This window comes from Saimiri boliviensis, chromosome 8, assembly GCF_048565385.1.
Source record: "Saimiri boliviensis isolate mSaiBol1 chromosome 8, mSaiBol1.pri, whole genome shotgun sequence".
Classification (NCBI taxonomy): Eukaryota; Metazoa; Chordata; class Mammalia; order Primates; family Cebidae; genus Saimiri; species Saimiri boliviensis.
This window is the reverse complement of record NC_133456.1, coordinates 111153312-111169236: the sequence shown is the minus strand read 5'-3', so window position 1 is coordinate 111169236 and position 15925 is coordinate 111153312. Positions and strand designations below refer to the sequence as shown.

Genomic DNA, 15925 nt, shown 5'->3' with positions numbered 1-15925 from the left:
TGTATGCTTAACTTTTTAAGGAATCAACAAATTATTCTCCAAAGTAACTGTGTCATTTTTATTCCCACTAGTAGAATATGAAGGTTCTGGTTCTTCTAAATTCTCATCAACATTTCATTGGGCCACAGTTTCCATTTCAGTCATTCCAGCTGATGTATAGGTAGGTAATGCTATTGCATTGTGGTTTTAATTTGCATTTCTTTGATGACCAGTGAGCTGAACATCTTTACAAGCATTCATTTTCAACTCAGTCTGTACAGGACTTTTACATTTCTTAATTAAATTGTTTGTTCTTATTACTGAGTTTTGGGAGTTTTGCATGTATTTTGGACATACGATCTTTTTGATCACATATGAATGTGATTTGCAAAATTTTCTCCTAGTCTTTACCTTGACTTTTTACCCGCTTAGGAGTGCCTTTGAAAACACGGATACTCTAACTGTGATAAAGTACAATTTGCCTTTTTTTTTTTCTTTTATAGAACATACTTTGGGCATTGTACGTAGAAATGAAGCCTTACCCAAAGTAATGTAGATTCTTTTCTCCTGTTTTTCTTTTACAAATTTTATACATTTAGGTTATATAAACGTACGTGGGTCTAGGGTCATTTCAGAATCAACTTCTGTATATGGTGCTAGGTATGGATCAAAGCCAATTTTTTTTATGTATTGATATCCAAGATTTCCAGCACCATTTGTTGAAAATACTATCCATTTTTCACTGAGATGAATTCGTATCTTTGTCAAAAGTCTACAATATACGTGTGGGTCTGTTTCTAAACTCTCTATGCTGTTCCATTGATCTGTGTGTTACTCTTTATACCAATAACACATTTTCCTGATTATTACAGCTTGATAATAAGCTGTAAAGTCAGGTAATATGTATTTCTTCTAACTTAATTCTTTTTTTTCAAATTTGTGTTGGCTCTTCTATGCTATTTGCATTACCATATAAACCTTAGAATTTCCTTGTTAAATTCTTAAAAAAAAGAGAGAGAGAGAGAAATTTGCTGGGATTATGATTATTATCACATTGAATTGACATATGGCTTTGGAGAGAACTGGTAACAGATCGAGTTTTCTAACCTTCAAACACAATCTTTCTCTCCATTTGTTTAAGGAACCATTATTTCTTTTGGCAAGACTTTAAGATTTTAGCACACGAGCCTTATACGTCTTCATCAAATTTATTCCAAAGCTTTATGTTTTAAAATTCTATTTGGGATAGTATTTTTTCATTGATTTCCAAATGTTTATTTCTAGTATATAGAAATACAATTAATTTTATATATCCATGTTCTATATTGTGACTTTGATAAATACACCTACATCTTGTAGCTTTTTCTCCTCAAACTGGATATCTTCTATTTCTCTTGTCTGATTATATTAGCTAGAATGAGAATTGGTGAGTGCTCCTTGTTCCTGATTTAGAAAACATGCATTCAGTCTTTCACCATTAAGTGTATTGATAGGTGTATTTTTTTGTAGATGTCTTCAGTAGATTAGGAAATTTTCTACTACTCCTAGTTTGCTGAGAGTTTTTATGAAAAGCAGACATTAGATTTTGTCAAAAGTTCTCTCTCACCTCTTGAAATATTTACATGGATGTTCCTTTTTAACCTGTTAATGTAGTGAATACATTAATATATATATTTTTAAGTGTATTTGTATTATTTATAAATCTCACTTGGTTGTGATATGTTATCATTTTCATTTATTGGATTTGATACACTATGATTTTGTTTAGAATTTTGGGCCGGGCGCGGTGGCTCAAGCCTGTAATCCCAGCACTTTGGGAGGCCGAGGCGGGTGGATCACGAGGTCGAAAGATCGAGACCATCCTGGTCAACATGGTGAAACCCCGTCTCTACTAAAAATACAAAAAACTAGCTGGGCGTGGTGGTGCGTGCCTGTAATCCCAGCTACTCAGGAGGCTGAGGCAGGAGAATTGCCTGAGCCCAGGAGGCGGAGGTTGCGGTGAGCCGAGATCGCGCCATTGCACTCCAGCCTGGGTAACAAGAGCGAAACTCCGTCTCAAAAAAAAAAAAAAAAAAAAAAAAAAAAAGAATTTTGGCATCTGTGCTCATAAGAGATACTAGTCTGCACTTTTTCTTCTATTGGTATGGTTTGGGTCTCAGAGTAATGCTGGCTTTATTGAATCAATTCAGAAATATTCTGTTCTCAGTTTTTGGGGAGTGTTTGTGTAGAATTGGTCTTATGTTTCCCTAAAAGTTTAGCAGCATTCAAAAGTGCAACCATCTAAGTCTCAAATTTTGTTTTTGTTGTTGGAAAGGTTTTCAAGTACAAATTTAAATCCTTTAATACACATGGGGGCTACTGGTGGATATCTATCTCTTTTTGATAAAGTTTTTTTAGTTTAAGACTTTCAAGGAATTTTCTCATCTGTGTTGTGAAAGAACAACTCTAACATGGAGTTGTTCATAATATTTAATAACTGTATCTTTTTAAAAATATATCTGTCAGCTTTGTGGTGATGGCACTACTCTTATTCCTGATACTGTTAATTTGTCTATTATCTCTGTGTTCTTACAGAGAAGTTAATCATTTTTATTGTTGTTATCAAAGAGCTACTTTTTGGTTTCATACATTTTTTCTGTTGTTTTGCTGTTTTCGGTTTAATTCACTTCTGCTCTACATTTACTATTTCCTTCTTCTTATTTTGGATGTAATTTACATTGGCTTTTGATCCCAATTTGCCCTCAGGTAGAAACTGAAAATATTGCTTTGAAACTTTTTTTTCTTATATGTTTTGTTTTCGTTTATATTGACTTCAAAATACTTTATAATCTCTATTTTCATTTTTAAATTTACATTTAAATTATTTGGAAATACGTTGTTTAGCTTTCAAACATTTGGAGTTTTCAAGTTTTTTTTTTTTCTTTTAATTCGTAGTTTAATTTCGTTGTGGTCAGATAATATGTTTTGTATGATTTGATTACCTAATGTTTACTGAGACTTGTCTTCTGGCCTAGACTATTTTGTTTTAGTAACTGTTCCACTAATATTTGGAAAAATACATTGATTCCTGTATACTGTTATTTTGGGGTGGAATGTTCTGAAAATATCAACTGGGTCAACTTGGCTGGGTGTTGCTTGAGCCTTCATTATTCTCCCCTATATCCTGTACACTTTATTCTATCAAATGTTGAGAATGGGCTATTAAAATCCCTGACTTTAATTGTGTATTTTTCTATTTCTCTTTGCAGTTTTATCAGTGTTTACTGAATTACTTGTAAAACTCTGTTATTAGGTACGTAGCCATTTAGGATTATTTTGTCCTCTAGATGAATTGATACCTTCATCATTTTGAAATGACTGTATTTATCCTTGAATTACTCTGAAATTTATTTCTCTGATATTAACAGCGCCATCTCTGCTTTATTTTCATAGGTAATTTTTTGGCGTCATTTTTCTTACCCTTTTGCTTTCAACCTATTCACGCCTTTATATGTAAAGTCGGTTTTTAATAAGGACTTGCTTTTAATACTATAGGACAATTTCTGCCCTTTAGTTGGGGTATAGAGACCACATCGTATAGTTATTGATAAAGTTGGAATTACATTTTTCTGTTGCTTTTAATTTGTCCTCTTTTTTTCTTTTTTTTTCTTCTGTTGGCCTTCCTTTGAATTAACTGAATAATTTTTGTAATTGCATTTCATTTCACTTGTTGCCACATTAGCTACAACTCTTTGTTGTGTTGTTAGTGGTTACTTTTGGATTTGCATAATATGTAATTTATTCTTCACATTCTACACTAAAGTTATATCACTTCACATGTAAGAATCCCACAACGTACTTCCATTTTTATCTTCCTATTCTTTAAACTAGTCTTACCCTCTGTGTTCTTATACATATGTTATAAATCAAATAGTCATCTTTATTTTTTATTTCTTTTGAGTACACAAATGCAAGTGGAAATAATTACAATTCTTTTCTTTAAGAGTTCACTCTTTTTAAAAAGTAGACTTATTTTTAAACAAGTTTTAGGTTCACAGCAATATTACCAGAAACATATGTGCATAACTTCCTTCATTATCAACATCCCCTACATGGTGACACATTTGTTATCATTAATGAGCCTACACTGACACTTTGTAGTCACCTAATGTCCATACTTGACATTAGGATTCACTGTACATTCTGTGGATTTTGACAAATATATAATGACATAAATCCCCCACACTAGCATCGTACAGCGTAGTTCCACTGCCCTAAAAAATTTTCTGTGCTCTGCCTCTTCATCCTTCCTTCCACATTATCCGCTTACAACCACTCGTGTTTATATTATCTCCATAGTTCTGCATTTTCCAGAATGTCATATACTTGCAATCATATAATATATATTCTCTTCAGATGACCTCATTTTACTTAGTGATATGCATGTAAGATTCCTCCATGTCTTTTCATGGCTTAATAGCTCATTTGTTTTTACCACTGAATAATATTACATTGCCTGGATGTACTACAGTTTGTTTATTCACCTACTGAAGGATATCTTGTTTGCTTCCGAGTTTTAGCAATCATGAATAAACCTGCTATAAATATTTATGTGTAGTTTTTTGTGTGGACGTAAGTTTTCAGTTCATTTCGGTAAATAGCAAGGAGCACAACTGCTGGATCATATGGCAAGAGGGTGTTTAGTTTTGAGAGAAGCTGAAAACTGTCTTCTAAAGTGGCTATAGGGTTTGCATTTCCACCAGCACTGAGTAAGAGCTCCTGTTGCTCCACATCCTCACCAGCTTTTGGTGTTGTCAGTATTTCAGATCTTTGCCATTCTAATCTTTTGTAGTGGTATCTCATTGTGGTTTTAATCTGCAAATCTCTAATAATGTATGACATTGAGCATTTTCTCATATGCTTATCTGCCATCAGTATACATTCTTTAATGTGATGTCTATTCAGTTCTTTTACCCAAATATTTTTGCCTAAAATATTTTTGCCCAAATATATTTGCCCAAATATTTAGGCTGCAGTGGTTGTAAGGCTAATGAGCAACCACTGAAGTTCCTGAGGAAGCAAAGTAGAATTTCATCAGAACAAAATGGATGGAAAGGAGAAAACCTATGGTGGCCGTTAAAGGGCTAATGGCATGTATGTCAAATTAATGTCATCTGATGGCCATGAATTTATTGTCAAAAGAGAACATACATTTACATCAGGCACGATATAAGCCATGTTGAGTAGCCCAGGTCAGTTTGCTGAGAATGAAATCAATAAGGTCAATTTTGGAGTGATACCTTCACATGTGCTGTCAAAAGTATACACATATTTTATGTATAAGGTTCACTAACTTAACAGCTCCACTGAGATTCTTGAATTCCCAGTTGCACCTTGCTCTAGAACTGCTGATGGCTGCAAACTTCTTAGACTGTTAAATAAAATAAATTATAATAAACTAAACTCTTTTCAGTATTTAATACCTGTAGTTCAGTTAGAAATTTTTTCATATATAGCATGTTTCCTGTATGTATTAAGTTCATTGCAAAGCAGATTATCTTCTGTTTTTTGCATAGCAGTCGAAGTTTAAATTGGTTTGCTACATCAATTAATTAAGGAGATTTCCACAAACTAAGAAACAAACGAAGATGCCAATTGGTTAAAAAAAATCATCATCATAAAGATAGCTATTTATATTTACCAATGTGATTACCAATTCTGCTTTTATACACTTCTTTGTAAAGATGTATTTTATTCCTCTCAAATCATTTTCTTTTAGCTCTTCTATGTGTAACAAGTACTTATTTTATCTTTATCTCCAAACAATACATTTATTGGTTATGAAAATCTAGGCTAATATCTTTTTTAGTTTGTTTGAATTATTTCAGTAATTTAGTTTTATGGCTGTAATTTCTGGCACTATTTCTGAAAAAAAAAAGTTTACTATCATTCTGATCTTTGTTAGGTGAATCATTCAGATTTTCAACCTGGGAGATGATTGTTTTCATTAACTTTGGAAATTCGGTGCACTATTTCTTCAAATGTTTTTCCTGGGTCAGTATCTTTTCCTTTTTTCTGACACATAGTTAAACTGTTTGAAGTTGTCTCACAGACCATGATGTTCTGTTTATTTTTCAGTCTTTTCCTCTGTCTGTATTTTATTTTATACAGTTATGATATAACTTCAAGTTACTAATCTTATCCACTACAATGAATAATATACTATTAATTGCCCCTAATAGTGATAATAACTATTTAATGTCATTTTCTACTTAAGACCTGTGTCTTTTTTTTTTTTTTTTTTTTATTTTTTATTTTGAGACAGTCACTCTGTCACCTAAGCTGGAGTGTGGGAGTGAAGCGATCACAGCTCACTGCAACCTGGACCTCCTGGGCTCAATTCTCTACCTCAGCCTCTGGAGTAGCTGCCATTATAGGTACATGCCACCATAACTGGTTAATTTTTATTTTTTGTACAGATAGGGTCTCACTGTGTTGCCCACACTGGTTGCAAAATCCTGGGCTCAAGAGATCCTCCCAAAGCACTGGAATGAACCACCATGCCCAGCCTCACCTGTCTCCTTCCTGAGTTGGTTTTGATGGCCTAGTATTTCTGTTAATTACATTTTTTTTTCTGCTTGGTTGGATGCCTAGTACATTTTCATTGAATTTTACTGATTGTGTGCTAGATATTTTAGTATTCTTATAAGTATTCTTAAGGATATTTTGCTGGGTGAGGTGGCTCATGCCTGTAATCCCAGAAATTTGGGAGACCGAGGCAGGAGAATCACCAGCCTGGGCAACATGGTGAAACCCTTGTCTCTACTAAAAATACAAAAATTAGCTGGGCATGGTGGTATGCACCTATAATCCCATCTACTTGGGAGGCTGAGGCAGGAGAATCACTTGAACCCAGGAGGCAGAGGTTGCAGGTGGCCGAGATAGTGCCACTGCAATCCAGCCTGGGTAACAGAGCCAGACTCCATCTCAAAATAAGTATTCTTAAGCATTTTAGAGTGATTCAGTTTTACTGGGAAACTGATCCTTCTGAGACTTGCTTTTACAAATTTGTTAAGTGGGACCGGAGCAGCATTTAGTCTAGAGTTAATTTCCCCACCATACAGGCAAAGCTCTTCCAAGTGTTCTGTGCAATACACTGAATTAGGAAGTTCCCCACATTAACTAGTGGGAGAAGGAATGATTATCAGCCACGACTGAGCCCCAGGGATTGCTCCTTCTCTTTTCAATGGTACTTTTTGCGGCCTCAATACATGTGCCCAGATGTTTGCGCTGATCAGTGCTCAGCTGAAGGTGTGAGGGGAATCATCTGCAGATCTTCACATCTCCGTGTGTGTGCAGCATTACCATTCTTTCTTGTGAATTGTGGGTATTTTCTTAACCAGAATTTTCACTTTATCTGAGAGAGCTCTGTGTTCTCAGTGCTTCTCTTTCTTAAGTCGTAACAGAAACTCTCATTGGCAATCAGCTATGGAGACTGATGGCTCCTCTCATGAAGTTTTGTGTCTCTTATGAATCATGTCTTTTGTTCTGATGTCCAATTTCATTAAAATAATTTTATTTATTTTAATTTTCATATTTTTTTTGAGATGGAGTATTGCTCTGTTGCTCAGGCTAGAGTACAGTGGCATGATCTCGGCTCAATGCAACCTCTACCTCCTGGGTTCAAGCAATTCTCCTTCTTCAGCTTCCAGAGTAGCTGAGATTGCAGGGGCCTACCACTGAACCTGGCTAATTTTTGTGTTTTTAGTAGAGTTTCAGCATCTTGGCTAGGCTGATCTTGAACTCCTGACCTCATGATCCACCTGCCTCGGCCTCCCAAAGTGCTGGGATTACAGGCATGAGCCACTGTGCCTGGCCTCACTGAAATAATTTTTAAAGAACCCTTACATTTTGTCTGTTTTTTTTTTTCTTTTTTCTTTTTTTCTGGCAGGAACTTAAATTCTGGCCTGTTGAAAGCATAAATGTCTCCCTTTTAGTTTAAAAGCCAATTTTTATTGTATTTCTGATTCTACGGGAATTGTCTTGTTCAGGGTTTTGCTGAGCTTGGACATTGATGGAAATTTTAAAAATTAAATAAAATTCTAAAATTGCAACACCTGAACATACTTATGTTCAGACTGTAACATCCCTAATTCAGTCACCTGTTCTTTTTTATTTTTTATTTATTTATTTATTTATTTTGAGATGGAGTTTCGATCTTGTTACCCAGGCTGGAGTGCAATGGCGCGATCTCGGCTCACCGCAACCTCCGCCTCCTGGGTTCAAGCAATTCTCCTGCCTCAGCCTCCTGAGTAGCTGGGATTACAGGCACGTGCCACCATGCCCAGCTAATTTTTTTTTTTTTGTATCTTTAGTAGAGACGGGGTTTCACCATGTTGACCAGGATGGTCTCGATCTCTTGACCTCGTGATCCACCCGCCTCAGCCTCCCAAAGTGCTGGGATTACAGGCTTGAGCCACTGCGCCCGGCTACCTGTTCTTTTTTAAATGAGCATTTATATGTGAGTGTAAAAATTATTTTAAGTAAAATTCATGTACTTGTTTTCTCTTTTTAGAGGTCACATTTTGAACAGTTTCTCAATAGGTCTGTGCAATAATAACAATTTTACTGAAGAGTGTATTGGTCGCTATTTCTTTGGGTGAAGCAATTTTGATGAAGTCCTCTCTCAAGACAAAGTCATGATTTTTGAGGCCTTTGCTGGGACCTTGTCCTGTGTGTAATATTAAAATGTGCCTTCATTGCTCATTTGTATCATCTTAAGCCACACAAAATTTTTCTTTGCCATGACAACCCTAATATATTCTCAGGTTTTGTCTAGGTTTCTGTGAAACAAATAATTCCAAAATTGTATTCTTTTAGACTACTAAAATGTTCCAGTATTTATATTATTACAGGGACATATAATGTATATACAGTAAAAATAGAGGAAAGTTCAGTAATTAACATGTCAATGCCCCAAAATACCTTCTAATAATTAACAAGTAAAAAGCAACCCAAACCTTCTTTCCATTAATAGATGTTCGATTAATGCAGAATAGCAGTCAACTTTTATGAGCATTTTGATTGGAAAGCTGCTTCACTTCCAACCGAATCAGCTTCACTGATTCATTACATTTTTCTTCTCTCTGGCTCCCCCACCCCTTCCTCCCTTCCTTCCTTCTCCCACTCCTCTTCCCCCACTTCCTTTTCCCCTTCCCTCCCTTCCTTCCTCCTTTCTTCCTTCCTTCTGCTTGCTTTCAAATTATTGCTTGGGGAACTTTGGAATAATGGCATTGAGTTATGATGAGGAGTGCCCATGATAAAGTGGTACCTAATACATTTGCACTGTAACATAAATACAAGTGGTATGAAACCTTCAGAGACATACTTGGGATGCTTTGTTCCTCTTTGCTTCAACTGAGAGTGTAAGGAATAATTTTAGATTTCTGTAGGTTTATATCTCACAAACATGTATACAGTGAAAAAAATAAAGTAATTCTTTAGATAACAGACCTTAAAATGCCTACTTTAATCGGACATTTCAAGATAATTTTTTTAAAGTTACAAAAATTGATTTTGCTTAAATTATCTAGAATCTGGACTCTGCTTTTTGCCCACAAATTTATCTTGTTTATTTCTCCGGTCTTTTTTTTCACTACAGTCAGGTTAAAGTTTTCTAATTGATTTGACTGATGGCCTCACATCTATCTTAACATATTTACATCTAATCAATTCTCAGATGCTAAAATGAACTTTGACAAATAAGAAAACTTTTCTTCCTTGAATAGTGCCTGAGCTGTAACAGACTTGTAAATTTAATCAGCCTTAAAATTAGTAAAGGAGAGAGAGATAGAGTGAGAGAGAGAAAGAGAGAGAGAGAGAGAGAGAGAGAGAGAGAGAGTGTGTGTGTGTGTGTGTTGATATATCTATTTAGAGAGTCTCCAGTCTTAAACTTTTTTCTGATGTTCCATCCACCAAGCAGCTTTGTGAAACAGATGCTGTTTATCATGTCTTTGCCTTCACCAAGTTGATGTTAATTTTAGAAGTCAATGAAAAACAGTAAAAGCTAAAGCCTACTTTGTTAAATTAAACGTGGCAAAGAAGACATCAGAATATTACAAGAATCTGTTGGAAATATATCTGCTCATGGGTTCTTGTGTAGTCTTCTTTCTGCAGAGATCTATATTTATGCAGGTTCCTTGTTTGCTTCCTTAGAAATCCATAAATTATATCTATATCTGTCAGTCTGACAAATGTATTACCTTATATACCAATGGAGAATATTATCAGGAGAATTTTAATAGCCTGTAGCTATTGAACACAGTTGGTGACAAACCATTTCTTCTGTTATTGACCCCAGCATTAAAACAGCTTTCAAAACAGTATTCAAGAAAGCCAGAAAATTGGATACATTGTGCATCTTTTATTGAAATAAGATACTGTTTGTAGAACAAAAATACACATGTTCTCAGCTTTATAAGTGAATTTAAATTTCAGTTAATTAATAAATGCTGTGTTATATTTGATCCTCTGAAGAAATCTTTAAATTTAAGCTTTGAACAAAAGAAATTATAAAATTATATTGCAAAGGGAAATGAAAAGGTTAAATAACTTTTATTCCTAACATTTCACATTCAAAGTGCAACTATAATGTCAAGGTCTTTCAAAATTTTAATCTCTACTATGTATCTAGTACTTTAATATGTAATTTAATCTTCACCAAAAAAGTTATGAGGTAGGTAATCTACTCATGATAGATCCTATCTATCACTGTTTTACTGATCAGAAAACAATGTTGAATGAGTATCTTGACCAAAATGTATACAGTTGATAAATGTCAACTAGGATCTGTCTACAAATTTTTTTTTTTTTTTTTTTTTTTTTTGAGACGGAGTTTCACTCTTGTTACCCAGGCTGGAGTGCAATGGCGCGATCTCGGCTCACCACAACCTCCGCCTCCTGGGTTCAGGCAATTCTCCTGCCTCAGCCTCCTGAGTAGCTGGGATTACAGGCATGTACCACCATGCCTGGCTATTTTTTTTATATTTTTAGTAGAGATGGGGTTTCACCATGTTGACCAGGATGGTCTTGACCTCCTGACCTCGTGATCCACCTGCCTTGGCCTCCCAAAGTGCTGGTATTACAGGCTTGAGCCACTGCGCCCGGCCTTACAAAATTTTTTTATTGTTTTAATTAGACAACATGCTCTCAGTTACATAATAGAGGATGATTATATGAATGGGACTCTAAGTTGGTAAATTGTTTTTACGAACTAGGGATTCAAAACTTTCCTGGAATATCTATTTTCTTTCTCCCCTTCCCTTTTCTGCTCTGTAGTATTTACTAGTGTATCATTCTAAGACAATAAAACTAATATATAATTTCATAATAATGTTTTTTAAGCACCCTATGTAGCAGAAGTCATAAACCCAATTTGTATCAGAGTAATTTTCAAACCACTATGTTTGAAAAATTGCCATGCATCTTCAGAATCAACAGTTAACAGACTTGGCTTATTATTTTCTTATGGGAAGAAACATCATTTAATGTCCACCATCAATTCTAACATTACACTGAAGTTTTAGTAAAATAATTTGCTTTTACTTTCTATTATATTATTTAGAGTGCCTTAATTAGAATCTCATTATTACCCTTTCATTGAATTTCAGTCCAAGGTAGACCATAAAGGCAGCTAACTGCATTAGTAAGAAGTACTACTATTTATAAAGTAAAAATATTTCACTATTTTTGTGTCTTGAATATGAAGATTAGATATTATTTCTTATAAGAAAAGAAAAAAACACTGAGTGATTTCTTTAATCCTTTTCAATCTTATGACTCTAATTCTTTCTTTTTAAATTAAATACTCATCCTAGGATTAATGATTCCTTTAAAATAATAAAATAATTGTAAAATAGATTTGCTCAGGCCTATCTTATTCTACAATTTACAACATTACAACTAGGTTTTTAAATTCATTTATCTATAAAATATTAAAAAGCCTACTGTGTGCTACCTCTTATGCTAGAGTCTAAGAATAAAATGGTAGAACAAAACAGTGTCTTGGCCTGGAAGTTATTAAACAAATAATTATAAGACTGTATTATGATAATTATGTTAAGTGCTTTGACGAAAATGTGCAGGAACTTCTAGGAACATGTGTTAAAGTAACCTCTCTGGGGTGGTGGAGTGAGGAAGTTGGGATAGGAAGTCTTCTCTGAAATAATAATGTTAAAACAGATTTTTTTAAAAGAATGTGTAAGAATTAGGCAGAGAAGAAGGGAAACAATAAATTAAAGAGCGTTTGCACAGCAAAAGTAACAGTCAACAGAGTAAACATACAAACCACAGAGTGGGAGAAAATCTTCACAATCTGCACATCTGACAAATGACTAATATCCAGAATCTACAACCAACTCAAATAAATTAACAAGAAAAACACAAATAATCCCATCAAAATGTGGGCTAAGGACATGAATAGAAAAATCTCAAAAGAAGATATACAAATGGCCAAGAAACATGAAAAAAATGCCAAACATCACAAATGATCAGGGAAACCCAAATCAAAATCATAATGTGATACAACCTTACTTCTGCAAGAATGGCCATAATCAAAAAATCAAAAAATAATAGATGGTGTGTATGCAGTGAAAAGGAAACACTTCTACACTGCTGGTCAAATGTAAACTAGTATAACCACGATAAAAAACAGCATGGAGATTCCTTAAAAACCAAAAGTAGAACTACCATTTAATTCAGCAAGTCCACTACTGGGTATCTACGCAGAGGAAAAGAGGTCACTATATGAAAAAGATACTTGCACATGTGTGTTTGTAGTAACACAATTGCAAAAATGTGGAAACAGCCCAAATACTCATCAATCAATGAGTGAATAAAGGAACTGTGGTGTGTGTGTGTGTGTGTGTGTGTGTGTGTGTGTGTGTATATATATATATACGTATATATATACACACACACACACTTATATATACACACACACACACACACATACACACACACACACACACACACACACAATGAAATAATAGACATAAAAACAAATGAATTAATGGCATTTGCAGCAACCTGGATGGGATTGGTGACTATTATTCTAAGTGAAGTAACTCAAGAATGGAAAACCAAACATTGTATGTTCTCCCTCATAAGTGGGAGCTAAGCCATGAGGATGCAAAGGCATAAGAATGATGCAATGGATCTGGGGACTCGGGGAAACGGTGGGAAGAGGGTGAGGGATAAAAGATTACAAATTGGGTTCGGCATATACTGCTCTGGTGTTGAGTACACCAAAATCTCATAAATCGCCACTGAAGAACTGACTGGTGTAACTAAATACCACCTGTTCCCCCAAAACCAATGGAAATGAAAAAAAGTTTTTTAAATACACAAACAGAAGCCCATGAATTAAGGAAGAGCATTGCTGGCTTACAGAGAAAAACATGCAACAAGCCAAGAAAGTAGTTACAGGCCAGATTGCACAAGGCATGGGGGCTGTTCTGTTTTGGAGTCTCTACTCCATGAGCACTGGGAAATCACTGAAGGATTATATCTAACTGATATTAAATATTTAGACATTTCTTTCTTATAAGAGCTTCCTCACAAGCTAGAAGAGGAAACACTCCCTTTGGCTGTAAATTTAAAAAATTGAACACTATAGACTGTATATCAATTTTGGAGTACAATGCTATCTTTCTATGAGGAAATAATAGTTTAGGATGCCTAAAAAGACCCTTTACAATATTCATTGTTTGCTAGAATATGGCTCGGTAAATCTTTACCAAGAACAATCACAATTTATCCTGGAACAATCTGAATTGCTCCATGATGGCGATTGAACTCACACATTCTAAATTAAATTCTACTACAGATAATCCACTGACTTTGTTCACCATTACCTTGGGAAATCTGACACTCAGGGAAGTTAGACCAAAGCGTGATTGTATTCCGAAAGTGTAAGTGTTGAAAATCTGCTGTCTGCAAACACTTAGGCTTTTTCTTCTTCTTCCTTGCCCAGTTGTCTTCTGTTTCTTTAACATATCTTCAAATCATGTTTTCCTAATTCTTTCCCTTTTCAATTATATTACCTCTTTGATTTTCTATATTTTGGTATGATTTTTACTTCTTGTTTCACTGTCTTCTCACTATAAGTTTACTTTTATCAAAGTACTATTAATACATGCAAATATAATGATAAATGTTAAAATCTCATTTAGCACCACAATGTTACAATAAAAAATAAATCAGTCTCTTATTTTCACTTTTCTATCTCATCTTTCCATTCCCCAAATACAAGGACTTTTGCCCATTTAAGTGTTTTCTGGGGAAAGAAAAAAAAAGCTCTGTCAGATGTATAAATAATACATATGTCATAATCAGTATTTAATAACTTCCATTTTTTCATTTATAATATTTCCTATTGCAAATAAGGACATTAGGCAACCTATTCTGTTTTTTATGTGTTATGCTACTTACATAATTATAACTTTGTAGTGTAATAATTACCTCATTTGTACATTTGCTTATTTTTTAATGTTATGAAACCTTTTCACATATTTTGATGGTTTTATCAAATACCTGTCAATGAAATTTTCCATAATATGGAACATCAGGTAGGAATATTTTTTGAATTTTTGTTTAGGTTATTTGCCACAGACTTCCTGTGTAGAGACATACACCTTCCTGATTCATTCCAGATGATTATTGTATGCTGTTGTTAATATGTTTTTCACACCCCCCACTGTCCCATCACCCTGCCACCCTGGGAATTTCCTTTGTGGTCATATAGAAACTGACTTCACCTAGAATCTCTATTGGATTCCAGATTTCAGAGGCACATATTTTTCTTTATCTTGGTTTACCCGCCCCCCCCCACCAACCTTTTTTTTAGTATGGTTGCTTTCTGAACAGAGTGCCAGTGAGATGAAGTGTTTGAGGCTCAAAGTTAGAAAATATAATTTTTGCTATTGTCACAGTTGATTGATAGTTTTGCTAGGTATAGAAGCCTAGGTTTAAAATTATTACCTTTCATCCAGAAATAAAGCATTAATTTCAAGAGAAATTAAAGCACTGTACATTATCTCCTGCCTGCCAAAGTTATTGTTAAAAGCTCAATTCCAATTTTATGGCCAATTCTATTCATAAGACTTTTTATTTCCTTTTGATGATTTGGGGATTTTTATTATGGATTTCTGATATGTCATGATGACATACTTAGAAGTAAACTTTCTGATTTTTTTTCTTTTTAAAATATTCAAAGTAATAGTTGCAGGTCAAATAGCAATAAAAGATTATAAACTTGTCTCTCCCATTCTCATTAGTCATAGATAGCCATTTGCTTCTTTTGACATTAACTTTAGTATTTCTAAATAGTAGGTATGTAATCACTTCTTTTGATCTGCATAATTTTCAATTTTATAATACATGTACTAATTTTATTATTTTCTCCTATTTTCTGTGGACATTTTAAACCTGGCCTTACAAATATACTTAGTTTGTACTTTATTATTCCTTTTGTCTGGGTGCAGTGGCTCATGCCTATAATCCCAGCCCTTTGGGAGGCTGAGGCGGATAGATTATTTGATGTCAGGAGTTTGAGACCAGCCTGACCAATATGGCACAACCCAGACTGTACTAAAAATACAAAAAAAAAAAATATTAGCCAGATGTGGTGGCAGATGCCTATAGTCCCAGCTATGTAGGAGGCTGAGGCAGGAGAATGGCCTAAATCCAGGGGGTGGAGGTTGCAGTGAGCTGAGATTGCACCACTGGCACTCCAGCATGGGCCACAGAGTGAGACTCTGCCTCAAAAAATAAATCTTTGTAAGATTTATTCTGCTTATTGGAGTTCCTTTATTTTAGATTTTTCTTTTAGATATTGGGGATTTGAAGCATTCCTAAAATGTTTCCTGGCCACCACTTAGTATTTAAGACTAAAAGGTTCCTATTTCCA

General features: G+C 34.5%; 1 pseudogene; it reads left to right on the top strand.

The window, feature by feature from the left end:
- Window positions 1–5062: 5062 nt before the first annotated feature.
- On the top strand, window positions 5063–5396 carry LOC101031485 (elongin-C pseudogene; annotated as a pseudogene).
- The last annotated feature ends 10529 nt before the right edge of the window (window positions 5397–15925 follow it).